Raw genomic sequence first — 25,193 nt, forward strand, 5'->3', positions numbered from 1 at the left:
GCCACGGGTTGTTTAGACGATAGACCCCGTAGTGGCCGACCGAGCACAAGGCGTAATGCTGCTGAGACAGTTCAGGAAGAAATGGAGACTGTAGCGGGTTCGCCTATGCACGGGGAAGTCAGAGCTCGTGCAGTCGCACGTCGCACCGGCTTTCCATACACTACTGTTTGGTTGGCGCTGAGGCGTACCCTCCGATGCTATCCGCAAAATCCATCGGCATCATGAACTGTTACCTAGCGATTTAGTGAAGCGGAGGGCATTTGCGGTGTGAGCGTTTCAAAAGATGGCAGAAGATGACGATTGGCTGAGTAACGTGTTGTGGACCGACGGAGCTCATTTCACGCTCCGAGGGTCTATCAACGGCCAGAACTGCAGAATTTGGGCTACCGAAAATCCTAGGACTCTCGTGGAAATTCCATTGCACGACGAGAAAGTCACGGTATGGGTTGGATTTACCACATCTACCGTTATTGGGCCTTTTTACTTCGAGGAAATGCGTAATTCTGGTTTTGTAACTGCTACCGTGGCGGGTGACAGGTACGCCTATATGTTACAGAATTGCATCATCCCCAGCCTGGCTGATAAACACCTGCTGGAACGTGCGATGTTTATGCAGGATGGCGCTCCACCCCATATTGCCAGACGCGTGAAAGATCTCTTGCGCGCGTCGTTTGGTGATGATCGTGTGCTCAGCCGCCACTTTCGTCATGCTTGGCCTCCCAGGTCCCCAGACCTCAGTCCGTGCGATTATTGGCTTTGGGGTTACCTGAAGTCGCAAGTGTATCGTCATGGACCGACATCTCTAGGGATGCTGAAAGACAACACCAGACGCCAATGCCTCACCATAACTCCGGACATGCTTTACAGTGCTGTTAACAACATTATTCCTCGTCTACAGCTATTGTTGAGGAATGATGGTGGACATATTGAGCATTTCCTGTGAAGAACATCATCTTTGCTTTGTCTTACTTCGTTATGCTAATTATTGCTATGCTGATCAGATGAAGCGCCGTCTGTCGGATGTTTTTTGAACTTTTGTATTTTTTTGGTTCTAATAAAACCCCATGTCATTCCAAGCATGTGTGTCAATTTGTACCTCTCCATCTACATTATTCCGTGATTTATTCAGTTTTCAAATTTGTACTGACTTTTTGATCACCCAGTATATTTTCTAAATTATTTTGTAATTAGTTTTGCTGTTCAGGTCGTTTTAGTATCGGTAAGCAACGGCATTGTCTGCAGAGGATCGAAACTTGGTGCAGGGAGTGGCAACCGAACCTCCACACAAATGTGCAGTCACCAGACATCACGCAGCCGCCACACGTTAAGACCCACGACGTTGCGCGGACTACTAGGAAGTTCTGGTCTTACGTTAAATCAGTAAGTGGATGGAAACAGCATATCCAGACACTTTGGGACGATGATGGCACTGAAACAGAGGACGACACGCGTAAAGCTGAAATACTAAACACCTTTTTCCAAAGCTGTTTCACAGAGGAAGACCGCACTGCAGTTCCTTCTCTAAATCCTCGCACAAACGAAAAAATGGCTGACATCGAAATAAGTGTCCAAGGAATAGAAAATCAACTGGAATCACTCAACAGAGGAAAGTCCACTGGACCTGACGGGATACCAATTCGATTCTACACAGAGTACGCGAAAGAACTTTCCCCACTTCTAACAGCCGTGTACCGCAAGTCGCTAGAGGAACGGAAGGTTCCAAATGATTGGAAAAGAGCACAGGTAGTCCCAGTCTTCAAGAAGGGTCGTCGAGCAGATGCGCAAAACTATAGACCTATATCTCTGACGTCGATCTGTTGTAGAATTTTAGAACATGTTTTTTGCTTGAGTATCATGTCGTTTTTGGAAACTCAGAATCTACTATGTAGGAATCAACATGGATTCCAGAAACAGCGATCGTGTGAGACCCAAGTCGCTTTATTTGTTCATGAGACCCAGAAAATATTAGATACAGGCTCCCAGGTAGATGCTATTTTTCTTGACTTCCGCAAGGCGTTCGATACAGTTCCGCACTGTCGCCTGATAAACAAAGTAAGAGCCTACGGAATATCAGACCAGCTGTGTGGCTGGATTGAAGAGTTTTTAGCAAACAGAACACAGCATGTTGTTATCAACGGAGAGACGTCTACAGACGTTAAAGTAACCTCTGGCGTGCCACAGGGGAGTGTTATGGGACCATTGCTTTTCACAATATATATAAATTACCTAGTAGATAGTGTCGGAAGTTCCATGCGGCTTTTCGCGGATGATGCTGTAGTATGCAGAGAAGTTTCAGCATTAGAAAATTGTAGCGAAATGCAGGAAGATCTGCAGCGGATAGGCTCTTGGTGCAGGGAGTGGCAACTGACCTTTAACATAGACAAATGTAATGTATTGCGAATACATAGAAAGAAGGATCCTTTATTGTATGATTATATGATAGCGGAACAAACACTGGTAGCAGTTACTTCTGTAAAATATCTGGGAGTATGCGTGCGGAACGATTTGAAGTGGAATGATCATATAAAATTAATTGTTGGTAAGGCGGGTACCAGGTTGAGATTCATTGGGAGAGTCCTTAGAAAATGTAGTCCATCAACAAAGGAGGTGGCTTACAAACCACTCGTTCGACCTATACTTGAGCATTGCTCATCAGTGTGGGATCCGTACCAGATCGGGTTGACGGAGGAGATAGAGAAGATCCAAAGGAGAGCGGCGCGTTTCGTCACAGGGTTATTTGGTAACCGTGATAGCGTTACGGAGATGTTTAACAAACTCAAGTGGCAGACTCTGCAAGAGAGGCGCTCTGCATCGCGGTGTAGCTTGCTCGCCAGGTTTCGAGAGGGTGCGTTTCTGGATGAGGTATCGAATATATTGCTTCCCCCTACTTATACCTCCCGAGGAGATCACGAATGTAAAATTAGAGAGATTAGAGCGCGCACGGAGGCTTTCAGACAGTCGTTCTTCCCGCGAACCATACGCGACTGGAACAGGAAAGGGAGGTAATGACAGTGGCACGTAAAGTGCCCTCCGCCACACACCGTTGGGTGGCTTGCGGGGTATAAATGTAGATGTAGATGTAGATGTATATGGCTGAGCAGCTCGGTGGCGTGCATCGAGACACAGGCGCCAGCGAGCGGAACTTCGCAGAACAGCTAGCAGCACGAGGAGTCGGCTTTTGGACAGCGAGCGAGTATCTGACGGGGCGACAGCTCGCAAGTGGAAGCGGCCGTTCGATTTAACTGCACGCCGTCCGCCGTGGTCGACGTCAACTTGCGATGTGGCGAGAGCGAGAGCAGTTTGCTTCAGGGCTGTCCAGCTGACCGTCCCCGGGTTCTGCTTCGGTAACAGCTGAATTGCTTGTGTGAATGTATCACTAGACTGGGCCGTTCTCTTGTGCTGGAAGTTTGCAGATATTACGTGGCGTTCGCTGCTCTGTGAACTGAGTGAATTCGGTCTGCGAAGCAAGCTTTATAAAACCACTATTTACCTTCTAACTGTGATTCATCTCTGTCAATTCTGGATTCCCTAGGTTTTTCAGATGCGTACTCTTTCGGTCACTCGAGTTGATCTCATTTGATTTTTCGTTGTGTTCTATGCAATCAGTACCCTCCTTATTTAACTTTCACGTTGCAGGTGATGCTTTTTTGGACTGTACTTTCACTATGAAAATTCTGTTAAAGATTTGAAGTATAATTTGCTCCTTGCGTAATGGCTTTGTGTGTAACTTTGAATATGTATGTATTTTAAATCATTTTTTTTATTACGAAGGAGCACTAATACATCATGTCTTTTCACTGTAGTGGGATTTCATACTGTTACGTGAGCATTTTTGTGTTGAGTAAATTCTTCTTGTTGACTAGCTACAAAGTTTGTTTGCCCGTACCGTAACACTTTTCATCTGGAAAAAGTAACTATCTTTTAAATTTCTAACTTGTGCTATTTTTATGAGAAAATAAATATTCAGTACTTATTTAAATTAAATAAAAATTATTTTAGCAAGGAGCAACAACCACTCCCAGCCCAACCCAGTTCTACCACTACTTCTAGTGACGTAGTAAACAAATGTCAAGTACTGCGAATACATTGCCAGGAACACCCTTTAATGTGTGATTAGACAACTGCAGAATAATCGCTGGAAGCATTGCTTCCGCAAAAATTCTAAAAGTATGCGTAAGGAGCGATTTGAAGTTTAGCGATCGCATGGACTTAATCGCGAGCGAGGCAGAGGCCAGACTGAGATCCTCATGAAATGGAGTCCATGAATAAATGAAGAAGCATAGAAAACACTCGTTCGACCAATACTTGAATATTGCTCGTCAGTCTGGGATCCGTATCAGATAATACTGATAGAGGAAATGCAGAAGATCCTCTCTGTGAAGCACACACACCATAGGTGGTCTCCATCGCGGTTGGTACGCACTCAGAAACGAGCTGGTTGTCCACAGCAGAGCTCTTCAACGGCAGCTGTATCAGTCGCGCAAACTACACAGTTCTTTTGCAAAAATTGACCCACATGAAACTGCGAACTCAGTTAAAACGCATATTTGTGTTCTTTCCCATATGCTAGCCATGCAGTTCAATATTCATGAAAACATCACAAGCCAAAAAGAAAGGGGTATCATACTTTAAAAATGTTATTACAAATGGTGCGATGCAAATTTACTACAGCCTTCCACGTACGATACAAATTACTTATTTATTACCTTTTTTGGTAAAAATCTAAGAGCATTCTTACGAGATCACTCCTTCTGTTCGCTAAGTTAAATTTTAAAACATATGAAATACAGAGACGTGTGTGTGTGTGTGTGTGTGTGTGTGTGTGTGTGTGTGTGTGTACATACATGCATACATGCGGACACGTGTGTGTCCCGTGCATGCATTCATACACCATATACGTTTGTAGGCTTTACAGCCAATGTCACTTTGAATAAAATGATTTTGAGTATTAGACCATGTCATTATGAAACACTAAAACAACTAAAATACCGACGTTTCGACCGTCTTCGTAGGGGTCCTCTTCAGGCAGTTAGTATATAGCCGCAAGAGAGCTGCCGTGCGACACGAACGTCTCGCTGCAGGAAAATTCTACACACTCCTGAACGGAGAGCATTCTTGCATACAAATGTACATCACACTGCTTCGGAATGTACTTCTCTGTAGTAACTAAGAAAATCCAAGATTGCTTTAAAAAACATTAATGTGAATAAAAATTATACACAGGAATCAGAAAACTCGCCTCGGCTCGCTCTGGAGATGGCTGGACTCTACACAGCCGAAATATTAGAAAAAAGAAATGAAATTTATGAGGCTGCACTCCCGAAATTCTATGGAACAAATGTGTGTGAAATCTCGTGGGACTTAACTGCTAAGGTCATCAGTCCCTGAGCTTACACACTACTTAACCTAAATTATCCTAACGACAAACACTCACACACATGCCCGAGGGAGGACTCGAACCTCCGCCGGGACCAGCCGCACAGTCCGTAACTGCAGCGCCTTAGACCGCTCGGCTAATCCCACGCGGTTCTATGGAACAGTCATTACGGCGCGAAAATATGAAGACGCACACATTCTGCTTCATTATCCAGTACAGTACAATTAAGAGATGTAATACTGAGTGTACGACTTTGATCTTACGATTTCCTGAAGGCCTTAACCATTGATATGTCATTAACTGAAATTTGCTTATAACAAATCGTTTCGGAAAAACGATGGGTTTTTTGATAAATCTTCAGTGTGCTGGAGCCTTGAAACTACATTCACAGCAAGGAAGTTATATTACGAAAAGCCTTTAACCACGTGTTTAGCACACTGGACTCGCATTCGGGAGGACGACGATTGAAGCCCGTGTACGGCAATCCAGATTTAGGTGTTCTGTAATTTCCCTAAATCGCTTCAGGCAAATACCGGGATGATTCCCTTGAAAAGGCTCGGCCGATTTCCTTCCCCGTCCTTCACACAATTCACCTTTGTGTTCCGTCCCTAATGACCTGGATGTCGACGGGATGTTAAATCCAATCTTTCTTTTTTTCCTTTAACCACTGATAAGTCATTTCTCGTAATTTTGTTACAACCGATCGTATCAATAACGACGCGCTGTCGTGATGCATCAGACTCTTTCATGCAACACATTTTTATTGCACTAAAGTTATAATATAAAAACCACTAAATTACGGCTTCATCTGGTACCGACGTAATCAAGCATGTCGACACCTGAGTTCTGCTTGTGGCGTAGAAAGCGATATTGCATCGCACTGGCTCCGTTCCTCTACAAGAAGCAAAAACCTGAAGTACCTGATTTAGCCTTTCACGTTTGGAAACGCTCCGGAACGTGAATTTACTAGAGATGGGCAAAACTGTTCATTTCAGAGATCGGATCAGAACTGTTCACTCCCTGAAATGAATTAGCTCTTTTTCATGACTCACCACTCATTTACAATAGAAAATAAATGGAAGGCACATTGCCCTTTAAACTCGGTTTATTCCAGTACTATACCTGTATTTTGATCTTATTTGATCCTATTTTGAAGTAACACAGATAATGAGTAAGAATTTTGTATTGTTTATTGAAATTTCCACGATATGACAAAGTTTTTGAATATTGATTTATTTTGCACTATCGTGGTTTTTTGGGTGATCGGAAAATGTTGTAACTTGAGATTTACATTAACAATATATTTGGCTATAATGTATTAAAATTTCATTAACCTCATACAAATACATCGCAAGCCATATATTTTTAAAGTGAACGTTTCCTTCCGAAGACGCCTAAAATCGCAAAATCCGTACCAGAATAAGAAAAAAAAATATAAATTTGACTGTAAAACGAAAGTGCTGCATATAGCCTTACGCAGAATAAAACAAGGAAAATATTGGTGTATCACATTTTGCGATACGTTTATCGGTTCGCTCGTAATTAAAGCGTAAATTCGAGTGTCCATAATAAAAATCCTATAGTAAGAGGAGTCGTCAGGAACCTAATCTGATCAGTTTAAACAAATAAAAATAAAATAAAAACAAATGATGTATACATAACATAATAATGTAATATACATAGTGGTATTACTACGAAGAACAATATCCAGTAGAGATGAACTCCGATGCAGAAGCACTGAGTCGAGCAGGTCGAGCCGCGAGCTGTATTACTGCATGAGCTAAGACCGCAGAGACCAGAGTGACACCTGAGTTGCTTTGCTCAACGCTCTGGCTAGAGTCGAGAACGGTGGGGTGAGCGTTGAGCGGGCGAGTTCCGAGGGTGGGGGGAGCGGTGAACTCACCCGCTCCGAGACAAATGTCCGTTCGCTTGCGAGCAGGTTGTTGCAAGTAGTTCCTATGTTATCCGCTAGGTGGCTCTCTGTCCTGTTGCTCGCATCAACTTCCCAGAGGGCAGGACGTGCGACTGAAACGATCGCCGACAGAGTGCGATGCGAAGTTAAGCTGCGCCAGACACTGCACGCGGCAGACGACGCACAGAGACGGCACGGCATATGTGAAACACAAAACCCAATGGGGCACTGCACGATGCAGGCAGCCAAGGTAGAAGCAGGGCAGAGGCCGGCGCTGGCTGTGTTGTGTGGCGTGCACTGTGCTGTGACCAGCAGAGGCGCTGCTGATATGCTCCGTCTCTCTCTCTCTCTCTCTCTCTCTCTCTCTCTCTCTCTCTCTCTCTGCCGTGGGAAACGTTTGGAGCTACCGTTCTTTTTTTCTGAATCACTGATTGTTCACTCCTTTGAAAGATTCAACTCTATGAATTAGTTCAAGAGCGGATCCCCCATCTCTAGAATTTACACGTTGTTACGTCTCAAAACTCGACCAGCTCCATGTCCTCGTTCGCTCTCACGCCCCGAGTGAAGACAGCTGAGAGTACGTAGACACGTAGATTCCGACCGCGTCCGCAAATAGTGGATATAATTATTACTAAACCGCTATCGTACCACTTTTTTCTTCTACAGTAGCAGTAACGCTCTGCGATTGTCCCTCGGAGGGACGTTGAGCTTAGAATGCACTCTCGTATCGCCGCTGGACAGAGATAGACAGTGGCGGACTGCACAAACAGCAATTTGTCGAACTGAGCGCTTCGGAACGTCCGCTTGATTTACATAGCGGCGCAAAAAACAGCGGCCGTTAATTGAGCTAAATTTATGTCGCGTGTGCTGGCACGGCAGGCGGAAGCCGAACCTGCCCCGATTTCAGCTCGGCCACCGTTTCCGACAGCACGGAAGCTACCGAAGGCCCCAATTGTCTGCATAATTGATCCGCAGTCACGACGGCCTCTGGGTTTTCGGTAAAAATACGATCCAAACGCCCACCCCTCACGATACTAGAGTCAGGTCAGTTCATATTGTAACAGCCCCTGCTTTCGGCTTAATTAACTACATCGTGATTTGATATACCTAATAGGTCGTAACAACGCATCGATTCCATACTGCCGGCCGGAGTGGCCGAGCGGTTCTGGGCGCTTCAGTCTGGAACTGCGCGACCATTACGGTCGCAGGTACGAATCCTGCCTCGGGCATGGATGTGTGTGATGTCCTTAGGTTAGTTAGGTTTAAGTAGTTATAAGTTCTAGGGGACTGATGACCTCCGCTGTTAAGTCACATAGTGCTCAGAGCCATTTGAACCATTTTTTTTTTTTGATTCCATACTATTTAAACCGAAACGATACGGGTCAGAGTCCATCCAGTCACCAGTATTCGTATTTAAGTGAAATATTCGTTAATTTATAAAAGAGGACGGTTGTCAGTCCTAGAAGTAGACAAGATAGATTCACGTAACATTCAGTTATATTTGCGCTAGTGTCGTTGATCATTATTGTTGTACTTCTTGTGGTCTTTACTCCGAAGAACGGTTTGACGTTCTCCACGCTAATCCTGTGCAAGCCTCTTTATCTCCGAATAACTACTGCTACATATATTCGTATTCTTCTCAACCCGCTCACTGTATTCCGCTCTTGCTCTCTCTCTCTCTCTCTCTCTCTCTGCAATTTTTGCCTTCCACACTTCCCACCAATACTGAATTGGTGATCTCTTGATGTCCCAGAACGCGTCATAATATCAGCCGAGCCTTCTTTTAAAATTTCTTTCCTTCCCAAGTACCTCTTCATCAGTTACATGATCTACCCATCTAATCTCCAGCATTCCTTTATAGCGCCACTTTTCAAAAGCTCTATTCTCTTCTTGTCTTGACTGCTTGTCATTCAAGTTTCACTTCCATTGTCTATCATTACACATGTGCATACAAATTAGCACTTGGGATATAGTAAAAGTTGGTTACAACAGACTTCGGAATCATGAATTTTGAATACGTTGATACACAGTATCTGTACATATTACAACGTCACCCGCCGTGTTTTTCTGTCTGCATGTGACGGCTAAACTCAGAAACCACTGCAGCGATTTTGATGAGATTTTCACAAATAGATTGATTCATTATGAAAAGATTTCTTTATATAACTTACAGTTTATAGTAGTGATACGTGCGTAATATGTGTATTGCACCCAGAATGAATTTTTCACTACGCAGAGGAGTGTGCGCTGATATCAAACTTCCTGGCACGTTAAAACTGTATACCAGACAGGGATTGGAACTCGGGACCTTTTGAATGTCGCAGACAGGTGCTCCACTGGCCGAGATACGCAAGCAAGCCTCGCCACAAAATGGTTCAAATGGCTCTGAGCATTATGGAACTTAGCATCTGAGGTCATCAATCCCATAGAACTTAGAACTACTTAAACCGAGCTAACCTAAGGACATCACACACGTCCATGCCCGAGGCAGGATTCGAACCTGCGACCGTAGCGGTCGTGCGGTTCCAGACTGAAGCGCCTAGAACCACTCGGCCACAGCGGCCGGCGCCTCACCACCTCTCCTCACAGCTTTACTTCTGCTACTATCTCATCTCCTACCTTCCAAACTTCACATAAGTTCCCCAGCGAAACTTGCAGGGCTGGAACTCCTGGAAGAAAGGAGATTACGAAGACATGGTTTAGCCACAGACTGGGAGATTGATTCCAGAATGAATTTCTTCTCTGTAACGGAATGTGCTCCGACGTGTAACTACCTGGCAGATTCAAACTAAGTGCCAGATCGGGACTCGAACCCAAGAACTTTTCCTATAGCGGGCAAGTGCTGTGTTGGCTTGGCTACCAAAGCACGGCTCATGACCCACCCTTCAGCCTTACTCCCGCGAGTACTTCGTCTCCTACATGCTAAACGGCATACTGTTATCTGTTCCTTATTTAGTTGACGTTCGGAGTGACATCTCGTGGCAGTGATGATAGCTTAGAACTGGTCAGCTTGAGAGGAGTCGTAATCTGGTGCGAAAAGCAGAAAAAGTAATAGTCGCCACATATCCAGAGAGCAGCGAAGCTTGACCAGACTCTACACACATTGTAAATTAAGCTTCCATGCAGCGTTTTTTTTTCTGTCTGTATGTGAAGTCTAATCTCAGTAGCCACTGCAGGAAATTTTTAAACGGTTGACACCGACACATTGATTCACGAGGAATGATTGTGCACATCACTGTATTTTACACTAGTGGCCATTTAAATTGCTACACCACAGAGATGACGTGATACAGACGCGAAATTTAACCGACAGGAAGAAGATGCTGTGATATGAAAATGATTAGCTTTTCAGAGCATTCACACAAGGTTGGCGCCGGTGGCGACACCTGCAACGTGTTGACACGAGGAAAGTTTCAAACCGATTTCTCATACACAAACAGCAGTTGACCGGCGTTGCCTGGTGAAGCATTGGTTATGATGCCCATGTAAGGAGAAGAAATGCGTACCATCACGTTTCCGACTTTGATAAAGGTCGTATCGTAGCCTATCGCGATTGCGGTTTATCGTATCGCGACATAGCTGCTCGCGTTGGTCGAGATCCAATGACTGTTAGCAGAATATGGAATCGGTGGGTTCAGGAAGGTAATACGGAACGCAGTGTTGGATCCCAAAGGCCTCGTATCACTAGCAGAAGAGATGACAGGCATCTTATCCACATTGTTGTAACGGATCGTGCAGCCACATCACGATCCCAGAGTCAACAGATGGGGACATTTGCAACACAACAACCATCTGCACGAACAGTTCGACGACGTTTGCAGCAGCATGGACTATCAGCTCGAAGACCATGGCTGCGGTTACCCTCGACGCTGCATCACATACAGGAGCGCCTACGATGGTGTACTCAACGACGAACCTGGGTGCACGAATGGTAAAACGTCGTTTTTCGGATGAATCCAGGTTCTGTTTACAGCATCACGATGGCCGCATCCGTGTTTGGCGACATCGCGGTGAACTAACATTGGAAGCGTGTATTCGTCATCGCCATACTGGCGTATCACCCGATGTGATGGTATGGGGTGCCATTGGTTACACGTCTCGCTCACCTCTTGTTCGCATTGACGGCACGTTGAACAGTGGACGTTACATTTCAGATGTGTTACGACCCGTGGCTCTACCCTTCATTCGATCCCAACGAAACCCTACATTTCAGCAGGATAATGCACGACCGCATGTTGCACGTCCTGTACGAACCTTTCTGGATGCAGAAAATGTTCGATTGCTGCCCTGGCCAGCACATTCTCCAGATCTCTCACCAATTGAAAACGTCTGGTCAATGGTGGCCGAGGAACTGGCTCGTCACAATACGCCAGTCACTACTCTTGATGAACTGTGCTATCGTGTTGAAGCTGCATGGGCAGCTGTACCAGTACACGCCATCCAATCTCTGTTTGACTCAATGCCCAGGCGTATCAAGGCCGTTATTACGGCCAGAGGTGGTTGTTCTGGTACTGATTTCTCAGGATCTATGCACCCAAATTGCATGAAAATGTAATCACAAGTCAGTTCTAGTATAATATATTTGTCCAATGAATACCCGTTTATCAACTGAATTTATTCTTGGTGTAGCAATTTTAATGGCCAGTAGTGTAATTTTTAATTTTTTAATTTTTGAAATTTAGTGAAATGACAGTTTCAGAAACTTTACTGGTCTCATACGGATATGATTTTATGTATACAGACAGCGGCGGGTAAAAATTTGTACCATGATCGGAAATCGAATCGTATCTCGTGCTTACTAGGCATCTGTGTTAGCCACTAAGCCAACTTGGCACAGCGCTTCACACAATTGCATGGATTACCCTGACATGACTCCGTCCTCGATCCAAATTCCCCCTTACACACGAACAGAATTACTAAGTCTCTCCATGTTCTGAAATAGCACCTTAACATCGACCATAAATGGGTGATCCAGCCTGAAACCCAGGTGCAGGTACGTATACAAATGAAATGACACAGTTTCAGAGATTTCTAGTCTCATACAGGTATGATTTTACATATATACACTGAAGCAGCGGAGAGAAAATTTGTACTAAGGCCGGGAATCGAAGCCAGGTCTCCTCCTCTCTAGCCACTAAGCCACCTTGACACAGCGGTTCACACAAATGCACGGATTATCCTGGCATGCCTTCCTCCTCGATCCAAATATTCACTGTGGCCGCAGTCTAGTTTGAATTCCCCCCCCCCCCCCCCCCCTACACGAAACTGCCGAGGCTCTTCATGTTCTGAAATAGCACCTCAGCAACGAACGTAAATGGGATATCCAACCTGAAACCCAGGAGTAGGTATTTACACAGTTTCAGAGACTTTATCGTCTCAAACAGATATGATTTTATGTATCTAGGCCGCGCGGGGAACCCATGTGGTCTGAGGCACCTTGGCCACGGTTCGCGCGGCTGCCCCCGTCGGAGGTTCGATTCCTCCCTCGGGCATGGATGTATGTATAAAGCGTAATTTAGTATAAGTTAGATTAAGTAGTGTGTAAGCCTAGGGACCGATGACCTCAGCAGTTTGGTCCCATAGGAACTTACGACAAATTTTTTTATGTATATAGACCGAAGCGGTGAGTGACAATTTGTACCAAGGCCGAGAATCCCAGTTAAGTCTCTGAAACAGTGTCATTTCATTTGTATAAGTACTCGCTGAAGGTGGTAGAAGTAAAATACAGAGAGCGAAAGGCTATTTACAATTTGTACAGAAACCAGATGGCAGTTATAAGAGTCGAGGGGCATGAAAGGGAAGCAGTGGTTGGGAAGGGAGTGAGACAGGGTTGTAGCCTCTCCCCGATGTTATTCAATCTGTATATTGAGCAAGCAGTAAAGGAAACAAAAGAAAAATTCGGAGTAGGTATTAAAATTCATGGAGAAGAAGTAAAAACTTTGAGGTTCGCCGATGACATTGTAATTCTGTCAGAGACAGCAAAGGACTTGGAAGAGCAGTTGAACCGAATGGACAGTGTCTTGAAAGGAGGATATAAGATGAACATCAACAAAAGCAAAACGAGGATAATGGAATGTAGTCAAGTTAAATCGGGTGAGGCTGAGGGAATTAGATTAGGAAATGAGACACTTAAAGTAGTAAAGGAGTTTTGCTATTTAGGGAATAAAATAACTGACGATGGTCGAAGTAGAGAGGATATAAAATGTAGACTGGCAATGGCAAGGAAAGCCTTTCTCAAGAAGAGAAATTTGTTAACATCGAGTATAGATTTAAGTGTCAGGAAGTCGTTTCTGAAAGTATTTGTATGAAGTGTAGCCATGTATGGAAGTGAAACATGGACGATAAATAGTTTGGACAAGAAGAGAATAGAAGCTTTCGAAATGTGATGCTACAGAAGAATGCTGAAGATAAGGTGGGTAGATCACGTAACTAATGAGGCGGTATTGAATAGGATTCGGGAGAAGAGAAGTTTGTGGCACAACTTGACTAGAAGAAGGGATCGGTTGGTAGGACATGTTTTGAGGCATCAAGGGATCACAAATTTAGCATTGGAGGGCAGCGTGGAGGGTAAAAATCGTAGAGGGAGACCAAGAGATGAATACACTAAGCAGATTCAGAAGGACGTAGGTTATAGCAGGTACTGGGAGATGAAGAAGCTTGCACAGGATAGAGTAGCGTGGAGAGCTGCATCAAACCAGTCTCAGGACTGAAGACCACAACAACAACAACAACAACAACAACAAGTACTCGCTTCTGAGTTTCAGGCTGGATCCCCCACTTACGTTGCTGAGATGTTATTCCAGAACGTGAAGAGCCTTAGCAATTCTGTTCCTGCGTAACGGGGATTTTAAAGTACGCTGGGGCTGCACAGAGAATCTGGATCGAGAAGATGGGTGCTCCTGTATAATCAGTGCAATTGTTTGTATCGCTGTGCCAACATGGTTTCGTGGTTAACGCACATGCCTGTAAACCAGGAGACCCAAGTTTGATTCCCGGCCTTGGCACAAATTTTCACTCGCCACTTCAGTCTATAGACACAAAATCAAAGTGTAGTGTTATTACCTTCAGTTAAGCAACGAATAAGTATCTCAAAAACGAAGGCTGTGTTTAGTAACTCCGCTTTAGCGACACTGTCATTGATAGTATTTCCATTGATATCCTGCAGAGAAGGTATCTATTGTGTTTTGCCGCTACCATGCTTTCCGTAAGACCAGAACTTCTTTGGATTTCCTGCCAAGTTTCGAGACAAAGTTTGGTTGTGGAAACTATTATTGGTATCTTGCACTGAAGTCCGCGCTAAATTTCGAGCCTCTGAAAAAGATTTCCATGCTTGGGGTTTCGCGTTCGTTTAAATTTGGCATGCTTCTTTCGTTGTTTCTCCAACATAGTTTCTGGGTTCTTGGATCGTTGATATATTATTTTCCATTACACGCTTTACCTTTGTAAGTAGGCTGTTTATGTTTTCTTACTGGCAACGTTACGTAGCGCTCTGTATGAAAATCACTGGCTGTGCTGTGTGCAGTCTGTGGCTAGTTTGCATTGTTGTCTGCCATTGTAGTGTTGGGCAGCTGGATGTTAACAGCACGTAGCGTTGTGCAGTTGGAGGTGAGCCGCCAGCAGTGGTGGATGTGGCGAGAGAGATGGCGGAGTTAAACTGTAATTAGTATTATGATGAATGATCAGGACTGTCTTTATGGACTGTGAGAAAATTTTAGCTTTCGACCAACACTGTATTAATAAGTGTGTGCATTTGATATCTTTCTTATGTAATTAAGAAAATTTTTTTCAAATCTGTATTGGCCAGTGCCCAAAACAATTTGTAAAATTTTTTGTGGGGAGCATGGGGGCTATGTAAGTAGGCTGTTTATGTTTTCTTATTGGCAACGTTACGTAGCGCTCTGTATGAAAATCGCTGGCTGTGCTGTGTGCAGTCTGTGGCTAGTTTGCATTGTTGTCTGCCATTGTAGTGTTCGGCAGCTGGATGTGAACAGTGCGTAGCGTTGCGCAGTTGGAGGTGAACCGCCAGCAGTGGTGGATGTGGGGAGAGAGATGGCGGAGTTTTGAAATTTGTTAGACTGGATGTCATGAACTGCTATATACACTCCTGGAAATTGAAATAAGAACACCGTGAATTCATTGTCCCAGGAAGGGAAAACTTTATTGACACATTCCTGGGGTCAGATACATCACATGATCACACTGACAGAACCACAGGCACATAGACACTGGCAACAGAGCATGCACAATGTCGCCACTAGTACAGTGTATATCCACCTTTCGCAGCAATGCAGGCTGCTATTCTCCCATGGAGACGATCGTACAGATGCTGGATGTAGTCCTGTGGAACGGCTTGCCATGCCATTTCCACCTGGCGCCTCAATTGGACCAGCGTTCGTGCTGGACGTGCAGACCGCGTGAGACGACGCTTCATCCAGTCCCAAACATGCTCAATGGGGGACAGATCCGGAGATCTTGCTGGCCAGGGTAGTTGACTTACACCTTCTAGAGCACGTTGGGTGGCACGGGATACATGCGGACGTGCATTGTCCTGTTGGAACAGCAAGTTCCCTTGCCGGTCTAGGAATGGTAGAACGATGGGTTCGATGACGGTTTGGATGTACCGTGCACTATTCAGTGTCCCCTCGACGATCACCAGTGGTGTACGGCCAGTGTAGGAGATCGCTCCCCACACCATGATGCCGGGTGTTGGCCCTGTGTGCCTCGGTCGTATGCAGTCCTGATTGTGGCGCTCACCTGCGCGGCGCCAAACACGCATACGACTATCATTGGCACCAAGGCAGAAGCGACTCTCATCGCTGAAGACGACACGTCTCCATTCGTCCCTCCATTCACGCCTGTCGCGACACCACTGGAGGCGGGCTGCACGATGTTGGGGCGTGAGCGGAAGACGGCCTAACGGTGTGCGGGACCGTAGCCCAGCTTCATGGAGACGCTTGCGAATGGTCCTCGCCGATACCCCAGGAGCAACAGTGTCCCTAATTTGATGGGAAGTGGCGGTGCGGTCCCCTACGGCACTGCGTAGGATCCTACGGTCTTGGCGTGCATCCGTGCGTCGCTGCGGTCCGGTCCCAGGTCGACGGGCACGTGCACCTTCCGCCGACCACTGGCGACAACATCGATGTGCTGTGGAGACCTCACGCCCCACGTGTTGAGCAATTCGGCGGTACGTCCACCCGGCCTCCCGCATGCCCACTATACGCCCTCGCTCAAAGTCCGTCAACTGCACATACGGTTCACGTCCACGCTGTCGCGGCATGCTACCAGTGTTAAAGACTGCGATGGAGCTCCGTATGCCACGGCAAACTGGCTGACACTGACGGCGGCGGTGCACAAATGCTGCGCAGCTAGCGCCATTCGACAGCCAACACCGCGGTTCCTCGTGTGTCCGCTGTGCCGTGCGTGTGATCATTGCTTGTACAGCCCTCTCGCAGTGTCCGGAGCAAGTATGGTGGGTCTGACACACCGGTGTCAATGTGTTCTTTTTTCCATTTCCAGGAGTGTACATTATGACTATTAAGGTAAATACATTGTTTGTTCTCTATTAAAATCTTTCATTTGCTAACTATGCTTATTAGTAGTTAGTGCCTTTAGTAGTTTGAATCTTTTATTTAGCTGGCAGTAGTGGCGCCCGCTGTATTGCAGTAGTTCGAGTAATGAAGATTTTTGTGAGGTAAGTGATTTGTGAAAGGTATAGGTTAATGTTAGTCAGGGCCATTCTTTTGTAGGGATATTTGAAAGTCAGATTGCGTTGCGCTAAAAATATTGTGTGTCAGTTTAAGCACAGTCATGTATAATTGTTCAAAGGGGACGTTTCACCTTGTAAGCCTCAATGTTGCGAGTCTTTGAAGATGACTGTATCATCGTTTTCTAATGTCTGCCGCCAAGTTCGGCAGAGTCTCTGTTGCTTTAAGAGATTTCCGCCTTTTCTGATGAGAATTAAAGTTTCGCCAGCGTACAGAGCTCCAGGTTAGATCATCGTGTTGCAATTGCGAATCTTTTATTTGTGGACATGTACTAGTTGTTGTAGATGTCACGCGTTCTCCCTGACGCTCGCTTGTTTCTGTAATCGAACTCCCTGTGCGTCCTTTCTGTAGCCTCACTGGCTCAACACCTCACCGACATACGTGAAGTGTCTCACACTTTTGATTTGTCTGCACTTCGTTTTTAATTTCTGAACGTTAAATTTGGCGCAAATGAAATCAGTTTTTTTGTTTTCCAAACAAGATTTGTAGGCCGGCATTTCCAGCGTATTCTATGAATTCTCTCTTTGTGATTGTTGTGATTTCACTGTCCGGTGTTATAATTAAGGGGACAGCGTGGCATTATATCGAACGCCTGCTGGACGTATAGGAACATGGCAACATGGGCGTTGTTATCTGCGTTTTTGTGGATCCGATGGACAAGCAGACCCAGCTGATGGTGCACAAGATCGCTTTTTGCTGCCGTTATGAAATATACTCTGTACAGCTTGATTCATCAGCCACTACTTACGGGTTTCATGCAACCGCAACGCCTTCTAATTCCACACACAAGATGTTCATATTCTCTCGCTTGCTATGTGCAAACTAATAGTCCGACTCAAAAATGAACGGCACCTTTTCGTAGAAAATTTAATGTAGTTAAATTTTGTACTGGTATATGTTTTCCTTAGAGGCCGTAGTTTTGTAATTATTCAAGAAAAATACACAAAAGTGACCTTTAAATGCGTTTTTCTTGAAGAATTCGAAAACCGTTGCCTCCAGCGAAAACGTATCCAAGTACAAGATTTAACTACATTAAATACAGAAAGATCCTATTCTTTTTTTTTTTTTTTTTTGGACTAATAGTTGGCGCATAGCGAGCGAGAGGAAATGAAAATCTCACGCTTGGTTTTTGGAAGGCGTTGTGGGTTACATAAAACTCATAGGTAGGGGTAGCTGAATCACTCTATGTAATGGGGTATTGGCTTGAATCCTCTGCTGAGAACCTCTCGTGCTCTTTATCAGGATGTGCAGGCAGTGGGTTCGTGAAATCCACAAACACGAAAACACCGAGTAACTAGCCTTCACCATTTTGTTTCATAACCGTCAAATTAGTGTTTGTCGTCCTAGCACGGGATAAATACGGTCTTATCGAGACACCATTGCGAGCCGAAAAAAGATATATTCCGCGTCCAAGCCACAGGAGATAACTGCCGCATATAGGATCCAGCGACTCGACTGCTAATGTGCGTGTGTGTGTGTGTGTGTGTGTGTGTGTGTATGTGTGTGTGTGTGGCGGCATTCTGTGGCAGGCGTATACTGACACACGTTCGTGAGCTTTCCGAGATAGAGCTAGCTCGTCCAACTCATGCAACCCTCTGACGCTTACATCCATTTACTTTGCTGCAAATAGGGTTCCGATCCTTATATTGATTTTGAATCCCAAACGCTGCAGTAAGGACCAACGATTTTATAGTGAAAAGTGTAATTAACATTAATTAGCGTCACTACTTTGGGTTGGAACTTTAACTAAATCCATCATCACATCTGTAATAGAGGGTACTGTTGTCCCCAAAAAGGCAGAATTATTTAGCTCAAGAAACACCAACGTGAGAGTCACAAGTGTCATATCGTTTTAACGGACCGTAGTCCGAGTCCGAAGATAATGGAATGTAGTCGAATTAAGTCGGGTGATGCTGAGGGAATTAGATTAGGAAATGAGACACTTAAAGTAGTAAAGGAGTTTTGCCATTTGGGGAGCAAAATAACTGATGATGGTCGAAGTAGAGAGGATATAAAATGTAGACTGGCAATGGCAAGGAAAGCGTTTCTGAAGAAGAGAAATTTGTTAACGTCGAGTATAGATTTAAATGTCAGGACGTCGTTTCTGAAAGTATTTGTATGGAGTGGACGATAAATAGTTTGGACAAGAAGAGAATAGAAGCTTTCGAAATGTGGTGCTACAGAAGAATGCTGAAGATTAGATGGATAGATCACGTAACTAATGAGGAAGTATTGAATGGGATTGGGGAGAAGAGAAGTTTGTGGCACAACTTGACCAGAAGAAGGGATCGGTTGGTAGGACATGTTCTGAGGCATCAAGGGATCACCAATGTAGTATTGGAGAGCAGCGTGGAGGGTAAAAATCGTAGAGGCAGACCAAGAGATGAATACACTAAGCAGATTCAGAAGGATGTAGGTTGCAGTAGGTACTGGGAGATGAAGAAGCAGGCACAGGATAGAGTAGCATGGTGAGCTGCATCAAACCAGTCTCACGACTGAAGACCACAACAACAACAACAGTCCGTTGCTGGGGAAAACTGTGCAAGTTTCATGAGAAACGTCTGTTGCGGTAGTTTCGAGATACTGTGTAATACCGACAGACCTGGCATATAAGTTCAAACTCGTAAAACTCAGTTATTGTCTAAATTTTGACGGCACACTGTGCATCAGAACCTCTAGGGAGGAGAACGCCCGGACGGAGGAGAGGCGAGAGGTACGTGCGGAAGTGGCAAACAGCCTGTGCGGCGGTGTCGCACCTGTTAGTGTGCTTAACAAGAGACATTAGAATTCAAAGCGCGAGGCGGCCGCAAGAGTCGGAACTGCCTCTAGGGGGGCAAAGAATACGACTGCAGCTCCGGGTTCTGGGAGCGGTCTAGTAATAAGAGGACCGACCGCCAGGCGGCAGCAGCTGCGCGCCGCCCGCCGCCCGCGCCGGGGATTGGAATTGGTAATAAGGTCATTACCAGCATACCAACAATTAGCTGCAAACGGGGGAGGCAGCAGGAAGCTCGCGCATGCTTCCTACTGCCTTGCGCGACTAGTCTTTCGTACCGCGGAGGCAGAAGGCGCACAGCAACACTGGCTCCGTTCCATCACTCCACAAAATTTCACTGTTGTTTCTTTTTCTAATTTTCCTAGATGAAGCTCTTTCTGTAGTTACACATATGACCTGGTAATTATTTAGTTTGTTGTAGATAACAAGATCGATGTGATAAATTATGGCACTGGAATTGACACCCTTGCTCAGTAGCTCTATAATCTAGTGTTATTACTCTTTGAACTCAACCGCTTTCCTAATTTCTTAATCTTTTCGGCCATGTAAATCATGGAATTCTTTTAGATAAGCTAAATCAATATGGTTTGAGTGGGGCAGTGCACAAATGGTTTAATTCATACTTAACTGGAAGAATGCAGAAAGTTGAAATAAGTGGTTCATGTAATGTTAGAACAACAGCTGATTTCTCAAACTGGGGGCCTGTCAAGTACGGGGTCCCACAGGGTTCGGTCTTAGGTCCTTTACTGTTCTTGATATACATTAATGACTTACCATTCCACATTGATGAAGATGCAAAGTTAGTTCTTTTTGTTGCCGGCCGTGGTGGCCGTGCGGTTCTGGCGCTGCAGTCTGGAGCCGCGGGACTGCTACGGTCGCAGGTTCGAATCCTGCCTCGGGCATGGATGTGTGTGATGTCCTTAGGTTAGTTAGGTTTAATTAGTTCTAAGTTCTAGGGGACTGATGACCTAAGATGTTAAGTCCCATAGTGCTCAGAGCCATTTGAACCATTTTTGAACCAGTTCTTTTTGTTGATGATACAAGTATATTAATAACATCCAAAAACCAAGAACTAAGTGATGTAATTGTAAATGATGTTTTTCACAAAATTATTAAGTGGTTCTCAGCAAACGGACACTCTTAAAATTTTGATAAAACACAGTATATACAGTTCCGTACAGTAAATGGCACAACGCCAGTAATAAATATAGACTTTGAACAGAGGTAGGTAGAATTTCCAAAATTTTTAGGTGTGTCCATTGATGAGAGGTTAAACTGGAAGCAACACATTGATGGTCTGCAGAAACGTCTGAGTTAAGCTACGTATGCTATTAGGGTTTTGCAAATTTTGGTGATAAGAACCGCAGTAAATTAGCTTACTATGCCTACTTTCATTCACTGCTTTCGTATGGCATCATATTCTGGGGTAATTCATCGTTGAGTAGAAAAGTATTCATTGCTCAAAAACGTGTAATCAGAATAATTGCTGGAGCCCACCCACGGTCATCCTGCAGACATCTATTTAAGAATCTAGGGATCCTCACAGTATATATATTCACTTATGAAATTTGTTGTTAATAATCCAACCCAGTTCTAAAGTAATAGCAGTGTGCATAGCTACAACACCAGGAGAAAGGATGATCTTCACTATGCAGGGTTAAATCTGACTTTGGCACAGAAAGGGGTAAATTGTGCTGCCACAAAAGTCCTTGGTCACCTACCAAACAGCATCAAAAGCCTGACAGATAGCCAACTAACATTCAAAAATAAATTAAAAGAATTTCTAGACGACAACTCCTTCTACTCATTGGCTGAATTTTTAGATATAAATTAAGGGAAAAAAAAGACATTAGTGTCATGCAATTTTTTGTGTAATGTAATATCTTGTACAGACATATTTTATTAACCTGACACTTTCCACATCATTACGAAGTGTCGTATTCATTATCTATGGAACAAGTATTAATGTGATGTAATCTGATCATTAGTCTTCTGGCTGGTTTCGATGCGGCTCGTCATGACTTCTCCACTGTGCCAACCTGCTCATTTCAGAGTCGCACTTGCAACCGTGCGTCCTCTGTTATTTGTTGGAAATATTCAAATCTCTGTCTTCCCCAACAGATTATAACCCTTTGCAGCTCTCTCCAGTGCGACGTAAGTTATTCTCTGACATCTTACTAGTTACTGCCCGCCGTCTATGTGGAACACGTGTTGGTCTCAGCGCGGACTGCTAGACTGAGCAACACACAACTGATTCCATCAAAGTGTACGGGCCTGAAGATGGCGTTAATGCAACGTCGAGACTAGTAGCGAAGTAAATATAAAATCTCAAGTACAGCTGGGGGAATTTCATTGTTAATAAAAAAAAATTATACCAGCTGTGTCCCACCTTCATCCAATTTAAATATGGATGAACGAAGATAAAATCCGACTTGTACTATTCTTTCTTCTTATCAGTGTTTTCAACATGTTCCTTTCCTCTCTCTCTGATTCTGCGCAGAACCTCCTCATTCCTTACCTTATCACTATAACTAATTTTCAACATTCTTCTGTAGCACCACATCTCAAATGCTTCGAGTCTCTTCTGTTTCGGTTTTCCCACAGCCGTTACCATACAGTGCTGTGTTTCTTCCTCAAATTAAAGCTAATGATTGACACTAGTACACCTCTGTTGGCCAGGAACTCCCTCATTGCCTTGTTTCGTCTGTCACGCTGTAAGTAGGCTGTTTACAAGGACTACAGTGGGTCTGCATCTTTGATGACCCACCAATACCATTATTTCTACAAGGACTGCAGTGGGTCTGCACCTCTGGTGGCCCACCAATACCATACTCTCTACCAGGACTACAGTGGGTCTGCTCTGTGATGACCTACCTACCAATCTTCTTCAAAACGTCGAATGACTCTGCTGTGGGTTTGCTCTGTTGTGGCCCATTACCTGTCAGCATGTCAAGAGTCAGCACTGTCTTTCAGTTGGAAGGACAACACTACTTCTTCAAGACTGCATGGAAATCCACTACTTCCGTGTGCATTGTCTTTTACTGCTCAGACCTTGAAAAAAAAACACTGAAATTTTACTGTGATGAACAATCTGGACTGTCTTTATGGACTGTGAGAAAATTTTAGCTTTTGACCAACATTGTACAAATAAGTGTGTGCATTTGATGTCTTTGTTATTGTAATTATGAAAAATTTTTATCAAATCATTATTGGCCACTGCCCAAAACAATTTGTAAAATTTTTTGTGGGGAGCATGGGGGCTATGTAAGTAGGCTGTTTATGTTTTCTTATCGGCAACATTACGTAGCGCTCTGTATGAAAATCACTGGCTGTGCTGTGTGCAGTCTGTGGCTAGTTTGCATTGTTGTCTGCCATTGTAGTGTTGGGCAGCGGCAGCTGGATGTGAACAGCGCGTAGCGTTGCGCAGTTGGAGGTGAGCCGCCAGCAGTGGTGGATGTGGGGAGAGAAATGGCGGAGTTTTGAAATTTGTAAAAATGGATGTCATGAGCTGCTGTATATATTATGACTTTTGATGACTATTAAGGTAAATACATTGTTTGTTCTCTATTAAAATCTTTAATTTGCTAACTATGCCTATCAGTAGTTAGTGCCTTCAATAGTTTGAATCTTTTATTTAGCTGGCAGTAGTGGCGCTCGCCGTATTGCAGTAGTTCGAGTAACAAAGATTTTTGTGAGGTAAGCGATTTGTGAAACGTATAGGTTAATGTTAGTCAGGGCCATTCTTTTGTAGGGATTTTTGAAAGTCAGATTGCGTTGCGCTAAAAAATATTGTGTGTCAGTTTAAGCACAGTCATGTATAAATGTTCTAAGGGGACGTTTCAACGCTTTATTTTGCTTCCTAGCTAACGAAATTCGTTCGCTTCGTCTCCTTCGCGTGCCAACTTTGATGTTAAGTTTAGCACTAATCTGATTTCAGCTACTCATTACTTTCGTCTTTTTTCGATTTACTCTCAATCCTTAGTGTGTGCTCATTAGGCCATCCCATTCAACAAGTAATTTAGTTCTTCACATTCACAGACGATAGCAATGTCGTGGGTGAATATTATCTTTTTTACTCCTGAATTTCCCTTCCACTCCTAAACTTAGGAGATATCTTACAAGTCACGCATGTGACACATCCTAGAATATGAGTGGCACCCGTACCAAATAGGGCTGTTGAATCTATACAGAGAAAGGCAGCGCGAATGTTCGCACGTTTGTTTGACCCGTAGGAGAGTGCAGCAGAGATGCTAAAGAAACTAAATTGACAGACTCTTGAAGACACACACAGCCCATACCGAGAAAGCTTGCTTACGAAGTTTCAGGAATCGGCGTAAAAGGAAGCCTCTAAGAAAGTACTACAATTCGCCTCGTTGTCGCCCCCGTAGGAACAGTGAGGAAAATGGTTCAAATGGTTCTGAGCACTATGGGACTTAACATCTGTGGTCATCAGTCCCCTAGAACTTAGAACTAATGAAACCTAACTAACCTAAGGACATCACACACATCCATGCCCAAGGCAGGATTCGAACCTGCGACCACAGCGGTCACGCGGTTCCTGACTGTAACGCCTAGAACCGCACGGCCACACCGGCCGGTGAACAGTGAGCACAACATTAGACTAATTACAGCACACACAGAGGCATTTTAACAACCATTCTTACCGCCTTCCTTACGTGAATGAACCGTGAAGAACGCCAACAGCTGATACAGTGGGAAATACCCTCTACCATGCATTTGGCACTACTTTCCAGCGTGTGGATGTAGAACCTTCTTTTGTCTCCGTCTCTGGTTCTTCGATGTATACGAGGGCAGTTCAATAAGTAATGCAACACATTTTTTTCTCGGCCAATTTTAGTTGAAAAAACCGGAAATTTCTTGTGGAATATTTTCCAACATTCCCGCTTCGTCTCGTATAGTTTCATTGACTTCCGACAGGTGGCAGCGCTGTACGGAGCTGTTAAGATGCCGTCAGTAACGGATGTGCGTTGCAAACAACGGGCAGTGATCGAGTTTCTTTTGGCGGAAAACCAGGGCATCTCCGATATTCATAGGCGCTTGCAGAATGTCTACGGTGATCTGGCAGTGGACAAAAGCACGGTGAGTCGTTGGGCAAAGCGTGTGTCATCATCCCCGCAAGGTCAAGCAAGACTGTCTGATCTCCCGCGTGCGGGCCGGCCGTGCACAGCTGTGACTCCTGCAATGGCGGAGCGTGCGAACACACTCGTTCGAGATGATCGACGGATCACCATCAAACAACTCAGTGCTCAACTTGACATCTCTGTTGGTAGTGCTGTCACAATTGTTCACCAGTTGGGATATTCAAAGGTTTGTTCCCGCTGGGTCCCTCGTTGTCTAACCGAACAC

The sequence above is a fragment of the Schistocerca cancellata genome, chromosome 1, assembly GCF_023864275.1.
Source record: "Schistocerca cancellata isolate TAMUIC-IGC-003103 chromosome 1, iqSchCanc2.1, whole genome shotgun sequence".
Lineage (NCBI taxonomy): Eukaryota > Metazoa > Arthropoda > Insecta > Orthoptera > Acrididae > Schistocerca > Schistocerca cancellata.